Source organism: Lingula anatina, chromosome 3 (assembly GCF_051362555.1).
Source record: "Lingula anatina isolate TDL-2025a chromosome 3, LinAna3.0, whole genome shotgun sequence".
NCBI lineage: Eukaryota > Metazoa > Brachiopoda > Lingulata > Lingulida > Lingulidae > Lingula > Lingula anatina.
In genome coordinates, this window is record NC_141769.1 from 2,223,400 (window position 1) to 2,235,862 (window position 12,463).

Below are 12,463 nucleotides of genomic sequence, written 5' to 3' on the forward strand. Positions count from 1 at the left end.
ATAATGCAAATTTCAAAGATATCACGACATTAATTTTGTTTAACGTTACGGTTTGTGGTATTCGTATTATCAGCCAATCAGAAAACAGCCGTCATGTGCAGTAAAACCTAACCACGACTAAGTAAAGCCTATGCTGTCGTCTCTTCTTCTGCTACCTTGGTTATGTGTTAGTTTAGCTTTATCTCTGGAGTGTGGGGAAATTGGTGGGTGCTTCCAAAGTCAATAAAGTCCGTTTTTAATAGTCCGTGGGCCAAATACCGAAACCCTCCCCCCTTAGTGATTTTCATTCACTATGTTTTTCTGATAGCTTATAGGCCCTTAGCTTATATTTTCTGCTTGTTTGCCATTAAACTGGTGGTGGGTGTGTGTGCTACAGCCGTTGTCATGGTAACACACGGGTTAAAAATTGACATTTCTGAGACCAACAAAATCTAAAATATTTCAAATACATAAACTAAATAGAATTCAACATCATTCCAGACATGTAGTCTAAGAAGTGCACTATACTAAACGATGAACAAAATTTTCCAAGATGGCGACAGATCCAAGATGGCGGCCAATTTTTGCTGTTTTTTAAGAAATTTTGATAATCTTTAATTTTTTAATTCTTATTTAATTATAAATGATTTGCAATATCTGAGGTATTTTGATGCACCAGTGTTGCATGGAATCTTTACTTTCTGCCTGTAGTGTTTGTTCAAGGTGCAATCTTTTTATTGAGATGAAAAATCCTGAAATCCAACATGGCTGCCACAAAACATGTCTTTTACATGTAGCTGCCCTGTCTGGAAATATGACAGATTTATCATCCCAAATTAAGTTCTTCATTACTTTTGGTGTACTGAATATAAAAACAGAACCCTTTTCAATTTCTTGACTTAATTTGGATTACAGTATGGCTTTCTTTTTAACCAGTAGACTAAAATATTACAGCAATATTCCTAATTTCATCTTGAGTTTGGATGAATAATTATGTTTTAATAGTGCTCATCACTACTAGATGTGTGGTCATGTAAAATGATAAAAAAGAAATATCAAATGGTCAACAGTAACCGAAGACTAGATAAAAGACATATATATAATACCCCTAATAAATGCAAGTCACTCACATTTTTCCTAAGAAATCACACAAAGTTTCATGTACATACTAATCACTCACATTTGACATGGAAAAGAATACTTTTGAGTTTAAATACTAATGTATTCTGTCACATTTGAAAGAAATGGTTGTCAAGGAGTATAGGGGACTATATATATTTATGGTCAATACGATAAACTCTTGCTAAAAATTGATAGAAAATTAATTATATTCCAAAAGAATGTTACTTAGATTGATTTTATTAACCTGAACCCCCTTTAGCGACTTTTATTTACTATTATATATAGCTCACATCCTAAGATCCCATTTTCTGCTTGTTTTCTATTCTATTAACCCAGCCATTGCCATACTAACTCAGGGGTTCGGAATTGACATTTCTGAGACTAAGAAAATTTCATACATTTCAAATATATGAACTTCAACAATAATGTTAACTTATTTAAAATATGAAGACATCTGTAATTGTAAATATGATGGCAAAAAATTCTTTGAACATCCACGATGGTGTGATTTTTTTCAAGATGGCAGAAATATTATAAATTGCGGCCAATTGAAGCTGATTTCTAAACCTGTTTCTACTGTTAGTAGCTAATGTTGAAAATTTAATAAATTTAATGGGATCGAGAAATGTTAAGTATTTTGATATCCATATGGTACGTATTTAGTCTTTACTTACTACTTATAGTCTTTGTTTTTCCTATAATTATCATTTTAAGAAAAAAAAAAAAAAAAACTTGAAATCCAAAATGACCCTAACAAATCCTGGGTGATTTATTTTGGTACATATTGCTGTCCTAACTTCAAATATTGTACATTTTTCTCCAATATTGCCTTCTTTTTATCTGTATTTATTCTTTTGTTATTGTAATTACCTTTTGATGTATTGAATTTGAATAATATGAAGCCAAGATCGTGAACATTTGTAATAACTCAATATGGTGTACAAGTATTCAAATTATCATGCGGTAGATGGCTGAAATTATTTGATCATCTCTTACCATCTATCTATTGGGCAAGTTGAATGACACAAAATAGTCTGATTTTGAGTGAAAGGCAACTAGTTTGCAAATATAAATGGCGATTTTGCATTTCTATACAATTATATTTTAAGTAAAGTATTATAAAAAAATTAAATTATATATTCAGTTGAAGTTAGTGGATATATTGTTTTTTTTTCAAAACGTGGATATAATTTTACCTCTCTAGCAGTTTGAAACTGAGTTATGGCAAAAACATGTAAATGTTTTATTCCATTTATTCATATAGATGAACACCATCTTAGATTGTAACAAAAACCCCGTTTCAGAGGTAACAGCAAATCTTAGTTGGCTTTCCAGTGAAAATTCGTCATTAAAAAAGACTACAGTCAAGACATTTCATCCATTTCTAAAAAGCCTTAATCCTAAATATTTAACTAAATATGGACAAGTGTTTCCGTGAAAGCAGTCTAGAAAGGGCATATTTGATTGTAAATAACTACACAAATTTTAGAATTATTTGTTTGTTGCACTGTTTAATATTATTGCAGCAAAATTCATATCTGCAATGTCATGGCCATTTGTGGCCATGGTGAATTTTGGAATAGCCAAGTAAATATAATTTGGCCAAAAATTTTTTGAAATTAATTGGCAGTGAAATCTAAATGAATAGAAATGATTTATATTTAGATAATAGCCTAATAGGTTAATTCAGTTTATCAGAAAGAGCAAAAGAGGCATTTTGAAACAAAAATGTAACATATATTCGGTCAGCACAGCAATATGTATAAACGATGTTTTGTGATGGCCATCATGGATTTCAGGTTTTATTACACTTAAAAAAGAGGATATAGGAGAAACAATCACTGTAAACAGTAATTATGCAATTCTATTCATATCAGCATATCCAAAAACCTAACATTTTTCAATTCCAATGCTACTTTAAAAGTTTACAAAAAGCTACTTTCAGTAATAAGAAGAAAATTAACATTAATCTATCGCCATCTTGGATTGGCTACCATTTTGGCAATTAAACTAATAATTTTAATCAAATAATTTTATTAATAACTGAGGTCTAAGTCTAATTTTTAAAAAAAGTTTTCAATACATCGAGTTCATATATTTGAAATACATAGCAATTTAAAGGTCTCAGAAATTATAATTCTAAAACCCCTGTGTTACTATGGCAACAGCTGAATCTATCACACATATCACCTATTATATGGCAAAAAAGCAGAATATTTGAACTTAGGGCCTAAGCTATCAGCAAATCATAGTAAATAAAAATTGCTAATAGGTCTGAGCTAGCTTGAGCTTATTAAATTTTATTTTGTATTGGAATAATGTATTATATCAATTCATGTGTGAGCAAATTGGTGGCCATTTTGAATTTTGAAAGTCATAATGCAATCTAAATTAACACAAGTTATAGAAAAGGGTCTTAGGTCCATATTCAGTACACCTGAAAGTAATAAAGAATGTTATTTGTGATGATTAATGTGGCATCTTTCAAGTTAGGGCAGCCGTATGTAAAAGACATGTTTTGTGGCAGCCACCTTGGATTTCAGGATTTTACGTCAAAATTAAAAGGTTACATCTTCAACAAGCACTTTAGACAGACAGCAGAGGCTTTTTGCATTATGGAACATCAAAACACATGCCGCATTGCAATTTCTTAATAAATAAATAAAAACTCAAGTATAAAAAAATCCCAAAATTATTCAAAATTGAAAAAAAAATTGACAGCCATTTTGAATTTGCTGCCATCTTGGGACATTTTGATGATTGTGAAGTATAGCACACTTCTTAATTTACACATCTGGTATAATTGTGAATTCCATGATTTTAAATGCTTTGAAATATTTAATTTTTATTTTTGGTCTCAAAAATATCAGTTTTCAACCCCAGACATTACCATGGCAACAGCTCTGTTACTCACACTCACCACCAGTTTAATTGCAAACAAGCAGAAAATAAAAGCTAAGGGCTTAACCTACCTAAATCTGGCATCTTTCCAGTTCGGACAGCAGAATCCGCAATTTCGGATTTCAGGATTTTACAACAAAATTAAAAGGTTGCATATAAAACAAATACTTTAGGTCACGAGTAGAGGCTGTATGCTATTCCGTTGCATCAAAACATATCCCACATTCTTATTCCTTAATAATTGAATAAATACTCAAATATAAAAAAATAATTAAAATTGCTCAAAAATTAGCAAAAATTGGTCGCCATCTTGAATTTACAGCCATCTTTATAAAAAATTGGAGGATCTTAAAATATAGTGCAGCTCTTGAACTATACATCTGAAATGATTTGAATTCCATTTACTTAATACATTTGAATTATTTAATATTTTTTTGTCTGAGAAATGTCAATTTTTAATCTGAGACGTTACCATGGCAACAGCTCTGTTACTCACACTCACCACCAGTTTAATTGCAAACAAGCAGAAAATAAAAGCTCAGGACCTAAGCTTTCAGAAAAATATAGTGAATGAAAATTACTAAGGGGGGAGGGGGGAGGGGGTCTACATTGGCCCATAGACTATAAAAGTATACTTGACGGTTCTCTTACAGTTTGTAGTTCTAATAGACTGTTTCAATCTAGTATAGGCAAATCTGTGGTTCTGACTGAAAACACGATCATAGGGGTCCGAAGTGCTCTTGTCCTCATTTGGTTGTGTCTTCAGTGGCTAAAGAGTAAATATGTTTTCATGCCTGGTTTGTTTAACAAATACTTGTGCTCTTAGGATGGCTTCATGCCTTGTCTACGTAGGCTAGAGAATTTGAGCTGATATGATTTTTTTGTAATTAGTTCAACTGATAGTGTAACTGTTATATCCTCTCTACCGAAACTTAACATTAAACAACTAATATGCTTTGAGCTAACAAGTTTTTCCAGGGGTGGTCTTAAGATTTTGGAAAATTAGGACTCAATAATACATTCACAATTCCAGTAAGGAAGAGTTATCACTTTATCATTGGAAAAAAAATTAGGGATACAGTTCCGCAAAATTGTTAGTTGATAACTAACCTGGTGAAGAAGGGGTAAACCCCTGATCCCCTTCCATTTGACTATGTTTTGTATTACCAGTATGTAGGCCTTATACTTTGAGCGCTGAAATGTTTACAAATTACATTTTACAGGCTTTCTACCCTACTTTATATGTTAATTTATGCGAAATACACAGATTGACAAAATAGGCATGAGCACTGTGTTTTGTGATTAATATGGGTGTTTTCGAAATCACCGTCAACATTAGGTACTGGTGAATATGGTATATTTTACTGCAATACTAAAAGGGCTTCACAAATGAATATTCTTGTTTTTTTTTCTTGGCACAAGAAAACATACAGACTTAACATTTAATATTGAATATTTAAGTTTCGAAGGCATGCCTAGGTAAAAGTGCGTCCTTTTTTCAAAAAACTCCGATCTCATATAAGATATATGAACGGAGAAGTGGGTAGTCAGGTGTGTCGCTACTTAACTGACTTCCATGTCTGTTGCGCTGCTGCATTATGTAATATGCAGTGGTTTAATTGGTTGGTGCTCCTTTGGGCTGGTCAAAGCTAGGCTTTGGTAAAGCATGGTTCTGTCAAAAAAGATTCCATATGCCGTCAACTACTGAATAGAAGAATTTGAAATTTTGCATGCAAGCGGTCAGTTTTGCAGTGCGTAAAATGAGCTAAGTAGTGCTATACAATTTTGTTAATCTGTGGCAGAATGGCGCGAAAAAGACAGACATTGCCAGACAGATTATAGCGCCAAACGGCACGGTCCGCACAGTTTTATAGAGTAATGTCCAGACTGATGTACCTACACAGAGGTCACACCCAATGTATCGAAATCTTACCACCAGGGTACAGGACCCACTGTCTTTCGGGATACAATGCAGCAGCTAAACCAAAACCACCCAGTCTGTTGAGAACGAGGGCCAAATTGCCACCAGAAAGCGTTTTTCAAGGCCCTTAGCGAACACCAAACTGGTTTTAGCAGGTACGAATACCATACGACCTCCGAGGTTCCCACTGTTAACAGCAAAGCATCGTCGTCTGTTTTTCTAATGAATTGGGGACCATGGCCGTTTCTTGGTAGAACACTGAAACCGCGTGGCTTTCTTTATTGAGGTCAGATTTCGCCAGCACCGCCCAACTAGTCAAAACGGAGTTTACAGACATCCAGAAGAGGCCTACGACGAAACGTGTGCCGCGTCTAAAATGACACGGCCATTGACAGCGTCAGTATTTGGAGTGGATACCACATTGGTGCTAAAACACCAATGGTAGTCATCGACGAAAACCTGCACCAGATCAAATAAAGGAATAATATGGGAACCACTTGACTATCATTTGATAAGGGGCACCTTATGAACAATTTTAGGTTGCACGGTGAGATTGTCGGTTTACACAGAGCACATTTAACAGGAGATAACTTACAGAACCAAGGGAATGAGCAGCTACCTTTGTCATCAAAATCGCGATATTTGAACCATATAGACAATAGGTAGACCATTACTCGCCGAATCAACGGCCTACATGTTCAACAACAAAAGTGGACCAAACTGGACACGTTTTGACCGATGCCTGGAATTTTATTCCAGATAGAACTCTAAAAACAACTTTCCCAAGGAATGCCTTGTCACTTGAGAGCGCTGGTAGCAGCCAGAAGAGGTCAGGTGTAACAGCGACCGTTGCTATGACTAGACACTGAAATGAGGGTCCTTAGTGGAGCGTGTAACTCTTTTACAGACGATAATTTGGAAAATATGGAGATCCAAAATATCGCTTATCATGGATGTCGTATGACATAGAAAAGGCAATTTATTTCTGTTTACTTCACTGGCGAATTCAATCAATGAACTGATGTCACCATGAGATTAGAGCGATAATTAAAAGTTATTAAAGCACAATTTTAATCCTTACTTTTATTTATCAGTCAGCAAAATGGCAAAAAACTGACAAAAAATGATTTGGAAAAAAATATTCCATATAAATTTCAAGTCTGTATATTGAAACTAAAATTAAGAAATGTTAAGTTTCGACTAATTTGCTGGAAATATTGGTTTTGGATATTTATTTGTATAGACCATAATCCTTTTTGCGCAACGGGAGTTCCAGAGCAAAATGTGTTAGATGTGTGGTAAGGGTTGTCTTGGTTGACCCATTGACACCGAGAGACACCAAGACAGAGTAGTTAATAAGAAAACCGTTTATCAAACTGCTGTGGCACTACTAGTGCGCTGGCCAATATGATAAACTAAAAATTATTGACACAAGAATAATGTCAACAGAACAATTTCAATTTTACTCCATTCTGAGATTCTGAATATTGACATCTGTGTCAATAGAAACAACACAACTTAAAAAATGACTCATAATGACCCGCTAACGTTGGATATTTTTTCTATTGCGGAACAATTTGCCGCATACAAATGTTTTATTAGAGAGAAAAGCAAGTAAATTTCAATCCTAATATATATATATATATATATATATATATATATATATATATATATATATATATATATATATAGCATTGGTCAAAAAGGTTGTCCCACCCCCAGTCTCGTGTGCTTTTATTTATAAATGATCACATCACAGGAATAAATTGCTATTAATGGTGATTTCATTCTAGATACCATAATTAACAAGATTAGTGGTACAGAAAATACAAACTAGCGGTTAAGGTATCCATATTTAATACCATTTATTCGTATTTATTATATGCATCCCCTCAAATCCTATGTTCCACTGTCATTTCCACGGAGGTAAAGAAATGCCCATTAAATTGAGTTGAGACCATCGCATGTCACCAAATTTACAGACATTTAGCATTAGGGTGTGCTAGTTAAAGGTCAGGTGTCTCTAAGCGTGTGTTTACCGCGTACTGTAATTATCTCCTGTAGACGGCGCTACTGCCTTCAACAAGGGTAACAAATCTGTTTTGTGTGATATTACCCCATGTTTCCTCAAATGCTTGGTGGAATTGGTCCGGACTATTTGGAATTTGGTTCTCCTCTGGATTGCACACTTTATTTCATGCCACGGGTGCTCATTAGGTTTATTATCTGGATTCAAAGATGGTTTCTACAGCCTCAGAACATTGGGTTTCTGCAACAAATCACTCGCCATATGGGACTGTGTGCAAGTGAGCTGTCATGATGAAGCCTGGATCACCCCCGAAGTCCCCTGTTGCAAATGGAATGAAGTATCAGTTGCGAATGTTAGGTTCAGTGACCCCAGAACTACCAGAACTTGGTCAACCATCAAAAGGAACAAGTTGGTTTTGTTAAAGAATCAAGGTATTTCTTGTATGCCTTCGATGGTCAAATAAGGGCCCGCAGACATGTTGCAGAATGCCTTTTTGGTAGGTTTGTGCAGGATCACATATCGCCTGAGGGGTCAGGTCAGTCCACGTTCGGAGAGAATTCCAAGCCCTTGGTTTTAGTGCATTGTTCTGCCGGAAAAGAACGATACTAGGACAATTTACTGGAACATTCTCAACAAATATCTCACTCCATTTGCAAGAGGTGACTTCAGGGATACCGCAGGCGTCATTGTGGAAATGCACTTGCTCACAAATCTCGTCTGCTGAGTGATTTGTTGCAGAAACCCATTGTTCAGAGGATGGAGCAACCTTCTTTGAGCCCTGTTATTAACCTTACTAAACATCTGTGACATGAATTGAAGTGTGAAATGCTAAGGAAAATGTAACTCCTAATAATCTGGACCAACTCCCCCAAGCTCTTTCGGAAGAATGGGACATTATCCCATAAAACAGAATTGTTACCCTTGTTGAAGGCAGGCGGCGCCACCTATAGGAGGTAATAACAGTATGCGGTAAACGCAAACGTTATCAGACAAGGAGCTTTTAACGAGCACGCCCTAATGCAAAATGTGTGAAAATTTGGTGACATTTGGTGGTGTCATTTAAATTTAATTGACATTTCTTTACCTCTGTGAAAATCGCAGTGAAACGTCGGATTTGAGGGGGTACATATAATAAATGTGAATAAATGGTCATCTTAATTTTGGTATCTGGAATGACAGTCACTATTTATAACAATCTTCTCCTGTGATGTGATCATTTATAAATAAAAACACATGAAACTGGGGGTGGGACAACCTTTTTGACCAATGTTATATATATATATATATATATATATATATATATATATATATATATATATATATATATATATGAAACACATAACACACCTTGAAAATTACGGGCAAGCCTGTGAACTGATATAAAGATAGCTCATACATGAAGTACCTCGTAGGCTACCTACTTTTGCTTTCAACATTTTCATACTCCAAAAACAAAAGAAGTGTGATTAAAGGCTAGATGTTCATGTAGCATAGTAGGGCGCAGAAACCACCAAATAATTATCATTGTTGACCATACCTACATATACCTTCAAATCTACAAATCGATCCCCATGGGCCGCAGATAATTGAATTATGCTTCAATGGCTTTGTAGTGGGTCGCCATATTTGCTTTTCGGACTACTAGTCCCTTTATTCTGAATGGGGCCCTAGCAAAACCAATATGTGTAATATAAAATAGTTCCCTGAGAGAAGGGTATGTCCCAGAAGTGTGGTGATCAGCTGATGTTGTATACAACATTGGTCAAAAAGGTTGTCCCACCTTCAGTATCATGTGCTTTTATTTATAAATGATCACATCACAGGTGAATATTGTTATTCATCATGAGAGCACACTTGCACACAGTTCTCATGTGGTGAGTGATTTGTTGCAGAAACCCCCCCAATGTTCTGAGGCTGGAGAAAGCATCTTTGAGCCCTATTATAAACCTAACTAAACACCTCTGGCATGTATTGAAGTGTGCAATGCGAAGGAGAACCAAACGCCTAATAATCTGGACCAACTCCCTCAAGCTCTTTTGGAAGAATGGGACAATGTCCCATAAAATTGTATTGTTACCCTTGTTGAAGGCAGGCCGCGCCATCTACTGGAGGTAATTACAGTACGCGGTAAACACTAACGTTCTTAGTCAAGAAGTCTTTAACGAGCACATCCTAATGCTAAATATGTGTAAATTTGATGACATTTGGTGGTTTCATTTCAATTTAATGGACATTCCTTTACCTTTGTGGAAATGACAGTAAAACATCGGATTTGAGGGGATACATGTAATAAATGTGAATAAATGGTATTAAATATGGAAATCTTAACGGCTAGTTTGTATTTTCTGTACCAATCATGTTAGCTGTGGTATCTGGAATTAAAAATCACCATTCATAGCAATTAACTCCTGTGATGTGATGATTTATGAATAAAAGCACACGAAACTGGGGGTGGGACAACCTTTTTGACCAATGTTGTAGTTGAGGACTATCTCAGGCCCATCTCCTTGACGCCAATGCTAGTGGGTCGGCCATATTTAACCCTCGGACTAGTTAGTCCCCTATTCTGAATGGCCCCATAGATTGCCTGTGCTTCTTAGGAAAAACGGCTTCTCCCACTCTCAGTTACGTACCCGCACCGATGCTCCCCTGCATCTTTACCGGGAGCGGATCCAGAGATATTTTCTGACAGTATTCCAAATTATCTTTGTTGGCCCATCCTCCATTTTTGATGGTCTTTCAACAGAAAAAATACATACCCGTCATTGTAAACATTTAAATCTGACCGTCTTCCAGAAGACCCAGAAGACGGTCTCAATCCACCTTGTTGATAGCAGAATACGCAACCTGTTTACCAAAGTGTCACATCATCGCAATGTCAGCGTCATACTTATTACCCAAAACCTTTTTCCCAGAGAGGAGGAAGCGAGAACCATCTCCTTGAAGTCATTATCTCGTCCTCTTTAAAAACCCCAGGGACACATTGCAGGTCAGAACACTAGCCCAGCAGATGTATCCCGGTGAGGTAAAAGTTTTTTTAACAGGCAACTTCGCCTCCTCATGGCTACCTCTTCATCGATCTAAAGTAAGACACTCCAGATGACTGTCGTCTACGCGTTGGTATATTTCTCGAGGAAAACAACGATGTTGAGTTCCTGTAATCAGAGACTGTAAAGTATTTACAAGAAGGGAAACATAAGGCGCAACCGTTTACCAAAATAACTGATAAAATAGAAGCAGACCAACGCAAGTTGTGGAAAAGAAATGACCTTACCTTGGACTAAAAGGTTAATTTGAATGATGAACTGTACCACGAGAAACAGTCATACTGGAAAAGACAAAAACACAAGAAGGACAGTACTATAACCCCATGGTGGCCGAAACAGTGTATATGAAGACCACTCCTACACACCACTCAACACTCCCTCCGCCATACAGGACTGTAGGTTCACCGCAACGACCGCCCACCATTACCAGTGGGGTCGACCGTCCCATGGCGGGGCCTACACGAAAGCTGTTTGATAAAACACCAAGAGAACCCGTGCAAAAGCAGACAGGCATGGGGACTCCCTTATTACAGCGCCAGTATGTGTTGGATGCAGAATATGAAGGTCGATCTATGCCTGACAGCAATACCGAATACCGTACCGATTCTGATGTGCCTGACAGTATAGAATTGGCGAACACCGAAGAATCGGAGCAAACCGAAATGTCAAACACAGAGTCACCGGTGTCAAGCAACACAGAGCCCTACCATTCTAGGGTCCGGCGGACCCGGTGTTTCAAAACTGAGAATCCGTCGGACTCCCTGTCATGAAATAACGGGTCCCGGATGTTCTGAAATGTAGAGTCCCCCTAGACACTTTATTTCAGTACAGAAAGTCCTAGGACCCTACGTTTTAATACTGACTGTCCGCATTGAGGAGTAAAAATTAAAAATATTATTCTTATAACATGCAATTTGAATATGATTTTGAACAAGATGAAGAAAGATATGGAGTGAAAAACTATAAATATTAAAGGTTAAATAAGCATGATTACAGTCCGTAAAAATTTAAAACATACTATAAATTTGTATTGTTGGCATTTCATAAACTTTAAATGGCTCTATCTAGCCTATGAATGCAATTAAAAAAAACCCCGGAAAATATTTAATTGAATTCTTCATGTTTATAGCAAATCCAACAAAACACTTGCTGTTGTTTTCCCATTATTTTTTTTCAAAAACTGAATGAAAAGAGGGGATAATTTAATGAAAAAGGGTAATAACTTTGCATTCTTGTGCCCGTGGGATTTTGACTCCCCTTGGTTATGAACGAAAATGAATATTTTTCCTGATTTTTTCCACCCAATATTTTAACATCAAACTTTCAAATATTTCCAATATATTATTCATATAGTATACTAAAAGAAAAGATGTTGAAATGATCACCAAATATCAAATTAATAGCTTTTTCATAGGGGAGTCATTGGGTGGTAAAATACATATTTTTAATTTTATTTTTATGAAA